Consider the following 6,000-nt stretch of genomic DNA (forward strand, 5'->3'; position numbering starts at 1 on the left):
AAATCAACTAGCATATCTGGTATGGTCAAGCCAAAATCAGATATTGTACTATGAACAGTACAACATACACAATAATTGTACATGCCCAATTAATAATTATTCGTTATAAAATAATTAAATAAAGTATGGAATAATCAATATGGGATATAATTTAAATTCTAAAATATTTCTTTAGTCCAGAACCGGGTTTTATAAGAGTATAAATAAAATTTCATTACAAACCAGTACAATATGAAGCTGAAATGTACAAGACTAAATGTGTCATTAAAAAAAAAAAGAATAATGCAATTTGAAATGGCTAGAGAACAGAACTATGGGTTACTTGGGAGGCTATTACAGAGAGGGTATTACTAGTACCAATCATTAATATTTGTAAAACATTTATTTTGAAAATATAACTGTAATCAGTGCTTTTAATAAAGAGTATAAAATGCCAATTTTAACCTGTAACAAGGTTTCAATGATTATAACGCCAATTAATTATTTTGAAATTCTAAATAAGTATTGTAAGCTACTGTACGAGACCCCTGTTGCTAAAAAGCGAAGTGTGACAGACAGCCAGAGGATCTTGCACCGGAATTGCCTTTCGAAAAGTTGTGTTTTTTTTGGCTATTTTAGGAGCTACTAAAATATCAGATTGTCAAAATCTTTTGCAGCCATCCTTGTAAAATTTTGCATATGCATATGAGTCATTAAGTAATGCCATATTTTGTCGACGCAAAAAAAGGCGCCCCGCTCACATTCTTCGTTGTTTTCTTTTTTTCTTTTTTTTAGCCTCCGTTAATGCCTCTATAATTACAAAAGCACCAGCACCTACGGCAATATGGTTTGCATTCATCCTAAACACCAAGAGACTGATTACTAAACACAGAAATTACAAGTGGAATCGCAGCGAACAACTCTGACGAAGGCAGAACGCTCCGCGCAAAAATGTTTGTTGCAGGTTGTTTGGCGCGCGCTAGAAAAAATGTTTGTTGCAGAGTGCGCGCGCGGTTTGTTCGTTCGGAGTGTTTGTTGCAAATGAATACGCACCATTACGTGTAGGCAAGATTGGCTTGAGAATACAAGAGCTCCATTCCCGAAAGAAAATGTTGTGGCTAACAGTACGAAGCTGCCGGTGCACAGCTGTGGTGATGTGAATATTTACACAAATGTGTGCAGTAATACTGTTGAAATTGAGGTATAAGATGTTCAGTATGTACCTGAATTAACAACAAACTTAATTTCAGTCAGCCAGTTAATAGCAAGGGGCAATCATGTTGATTTTGGGCAGGACTGTTGCAGGGTTTTCAACAGTAAGAATGTTCTTGTGGCTAAAGCATTTTTAAGTAATGGGGTTTACAAACTAGACACTACATGTCCAGGAGATGGTTTTGCTGGACAAGTCACCAGTGGTGAAATTTGGCATAGGAGGCTCGGACATATAAATTCAACCTTTTTAAACAAGATGAAGGACGGTCTAGTTGATGGCATTGATTATCCTGGTCGGGTGGAGATTGACAGGCAGAACTGTGTGGTGTGCTGCGAGGGTAAGCAGTCCAGACAACCTTTTAGCCATAAAGGTACCAGAGCTACAGGGGCGCTAGATGTCATCCACAGTGATTTGGCGGAGCCGATGGAGACACCATCTATAGGAGGCTTGAGGTATTTCTTGACCATGCAGGATGATCATACCCGTATGTCGTTTGAAGAGGTAAGGAATAGTACACCAAACCACAAACCCGTACACACCCCAGCAGAATGGACTCTCCGAGCAACTAAACAGGACATTGGTTAAGAAGGCTAGGTGTCTTCTTTACGAGGCTGATCTTCAAAAGGATTTTTGGGCAGAGGCTGTCAACACAGCCTGCTATCTTAGAAACAGATCTATGGTAAGTAACTTACCTAAAACGCCTTATGAAATGTTTTATAGTAAGGGAGATCCAGTGACGGTCCAGGAGGCTCTTTCCAGTCCTAACCGCAGCCAGTGGTTACGAGCTATGACCAGGGAAATGGACAGCTTTAGTGAGAACTGCGCATGGGACATTGTGGACATACCGGAGGGACATACACCAGTGTAGTGTAAGTGGGTCTTTAAAACTGAGTATAGTAATGATAATGATAATGGTCACCTATAGAGCTATATTAGTTGTCAAGGGATTTAGTCAAAAACAGGGTATAGATTTCGATGAAACCTTCTCCCCCGTAGTAAAACATTCAACTTTAAGATTGTTACTAGCACTGTCTGTACAATTTCAGTTTGAAATAATCCATTTGGATGTTGTCACAGCCTTTTTAAATGGCAAACTGGAAGAAGAGATTTTCATGAAAATACCAGAGTGTTTTGATAGTAAAATCAGCACAAGTGAAAAGAGTGTGTTAAAATTAAATCGTGCTATTTATGGCTTGAAACAATCTGCTCGTGTGTGATATAAAGAATCTGTTTTTGAAGGTGGTAGACAATGGTACAGTGAAAACATCTTGTCGGACTTGCATTGTCTTATTTATTTAATGTAACACGACGTTTCGGTTGGTAAGTATCTCCAACCGTTATCAAGTGTAAACTGACAGCAAACTACTATTCTATAGGCTTATATACTAGATGTGTGCAGCGATGTGGAAGGGTGGGGGGAGGGGGGGGAAGTCATTCGTGAAAAAAGTTGGGGGGGAGGGGGGGGGCGCACGCGTCTCTCTAGATCCTACACTGTCCTGAGAGTAGAGGCTTCCAGATGTTGGGTATATCGACGCTTGGCTGGCTGAAGATCCTCTGATTCTGTGAAATGAAAGCGATGATGTGAAAAAAAAGCACTTCAGGATTTTCTGCTTCACCTCAACAGTTTCAGACCAACAATCAAGTTCACGATGGAGACAGAAAAGGACTCGGCTCTACCTTTCCTAGATGTCCTCGTTAAAAAGGTCGGCGGAAATCTACGAACTTCAGTTTATAGAAAACCAACACACACGGGCCAGTATCTGCACTATGAATCCAACCATCCTGCAACCACCAAAGTAGGCATCATAAGATCCCTCTACCATAGAGCTCGAACCATCTGTAGAAACGACGAGGATCTCAAGACTTAAGTGGATACCATCTACAAAGACCTACAACAGAATGGATATCCAAAGAAGCTAATAAGTAGGACCATCCAAAGGATGCGTCCAAATCAAATCAGAGACGAGGCCACCACGACAACCAGACTTCTACCCATACCTTACATTAGGGGTACATCGGAACAAATACGACGCATTGCCAGCAAGTACAATATTAGAACTGCCTTTAGATCTAGCACCACTATCAGAAGCGTGGTATCAAAGACCAAACCAGATGGCATGGTGGATACCAAAAATTGCGTCTACCGGATCCCATGTGAGTGCGGTGACTCATACATAGGTGAAACGAAGCGCCCCCTAGAAATCAGAGCGAAGGAACATCGCAGCTGGACCCAAAGAGGAGAGGTTTCCAAATCCGGAATAGCAGAGCACGCGTGGCATAATGGACACAATATCCATTGGTCAGAAGCCAAGATTCTGCACAAGGAACAGCACTGGCGGAAGAGGAAGTTCGTAGAGGCAGCTTTCATTTCACAGAATCAGAGGATCTTCAGCCAGCCAAGCGTCGATATACCCAACATCTGGAAGCCTCTACTCTCAGGACAGTGTAGGATCTAAAGAGACGCGTGCGCCCCCCCCCCCTCCCCCCAACTCTTTTCACGGATGACTTCCCCCCCTCCCCCCCACCCTTCCACATCGCTGCACACATCTAGTATATAAGCCTATAGATAAGTAGTTTGCTGTCAGTTTACACTTGATAACGGTTGGAGATACTTACCAACCGAAACGTCGTGTTACATTAAATAAATAAGACAATGCAAGTCCGACAAGATGATATAAAGAAGTTGAACTTTTACTTATAGGTTAAGAGTATAAAAAATGTGATAATGAGTCATGTTTATTTATAAAACGTATAGGTAATTTCATTACAATCATTGCGGTATACGTTGACGATTTTTTTTATTTTCTAACTGTCAAGATGAAATCGATTTTGTCAGGGGTCATTTATCTAGAAAATTTAAAATCGAGGATTTAGGCCAGGTTAAACAATGTTTAGGCATGAGGGTTAGAATAAATGATGACAAAAGTGAAACCTTATTAGATTAAGAACAGTATATAAATCAGGTTCTAGATAGGTTTAATATGGGCGATTGTAAGCCAGTAAATACACCCATGGAAAAGGGACTTTGCTTTGATAAGCCAGATCCTAGTGTTTGTCAAAAGGAACTGCCTTATCAACAGCTCTTGGGTAGTCTTATGTATATTTCAGTATTAACAAGGCCAGATATTACATTTGCTCTCAATTTTTTGAGTCAGTTCAACAATTGCTATACCGAACAACATTGGAAGTGTGCTAAGAGGTTCCTTAGGTATTTGCAGGGGACCAAGGGATATCGTTTAGCTTATAAAAGAGATAACAATTATGACTTAAAGGGATATGTTGATGCAGATTTTGCAAGTAATGAAATAGATAGGCGGTCATATACAGGGTTTGTAGTTATGTTGTCTGGTGGGGCTATTTCATGGGAGTGTAACAAGCAAAAAACGGTGGAATTTAGTAGTACTGAAGCCGAGTATATGGCAATTACAGAAGCTTCTAAAGAAGCTGTATTTTTTAGGAATTTGTTATCTGAAATTCTCGATAAGTTTTTGTGCATAAGTGTATTTAATGATAACCAAAGTGCACAAAAATTAGCTTTGAACGTTCTAAACATATAGACGTTCGTTATCATTTTGTCCGAGAATTAATTGCAAATGGTTTTGTAGAGTTAAATTACTTATCTACGGATGCAATGCTGGCGGATGTCCTAACAAAAGCATTATGTTCTGTAAAGCGACAGAATTAGGCTTAGGTTATTAGATGTTTACAGTGAACTTAGATTGTTGTGATTAATTGAGGAGCTTGCATTCAAAAGCGACTATATCTGGTGAATAATTGACTAATAAATGAGATAAAACTGTGGACTGCATAAAAAGATAAATTTTGATATTATTCACCATTGAGCAGCGAAACAAAGGGGCCTTAACCACTTACACGTGAGCATCTAGTTGCTGGATCTTCGTGCACTTTATAGTTCTCATGAATTTGAGGCGCATCTGTTTACACTAATTTTGAGATTGTAGAATTAAGGTTTTTGCGGTACCCGAAAAGATGGTGGTACTTTCAACGAACAAAACGAGAGAGATACTGCTGCTTATTGCAATCCAAAAATTCTTCGCGCATAGCGCATGTCGCATAAGTCATCTTTTTTTACTAACGCGCAAAGATACGGGGTGCAATGATATATTAAAGTTACTTTATTCATTCCTTGCAATAATCAATTATAGATTAATTTTACTGATATCAATCCCAACAAAAATAATTCTCCATACTATAAAGTATTGACCAATATCCATTTTAAAAAAATGTTCAGAAATCGAAAAAAACTTTTCATCGGTTCGCCTTAATACATAGAGATGGGGAAAAAAGTTTATTTGGAATGTTTCAGGGAAGTTGTTTGATGCAATTAAAAAAAAATTTTGAGCTGTCAATAGTTTTTGGAAAAAATTGACATTTAATTTGGATATAGCCGGTTGGACAAAGCGTTAAAAAATCCAATTAAAAAAAATTTAAACGCAAGAAATCATTATTTTTAATTTTTAAACTGAAACAAAAAATACATTTTTATTGAAAAATACAACACAGATAAGAAAATAAAAAAAAACAGAATATTTAAATGTGAAGAGCAGCTTCTTCATCTAAACAGTCACATGGCTGATTCTGTTCACCCTCATCTTCTTCCATGTCGTGTGTTTCTATATCTGGATTACCAGATACGAGTAAATCTTTATACCATTTTAGGTCTGCTCGTGACATCGAATTTTCACCAAAGAGCTCTTTCAAAAGCTTCTTTATAGTAGGTTTCTTTTTATCTGGCAAACAGTTTCTGGGCTCTATAATATTAAGGACAAGGTGGCTATCGTTCTTTC

Source organism: Anthonomus grandis, chromosome 17 (genome assembly GCF_022605725.1).
Source record: "Anthonomus grandis grandis chromosome 17, icAntGran1.3, whole genome shotgun sequence".
NCBI classification, from domain to species: domain Eukaryota; kingdom Metazoa; phylum Arthropoda; class Insecta; order Coleoptera; family Curculionidae; genus Anthonomus; species Anthonomus grandis.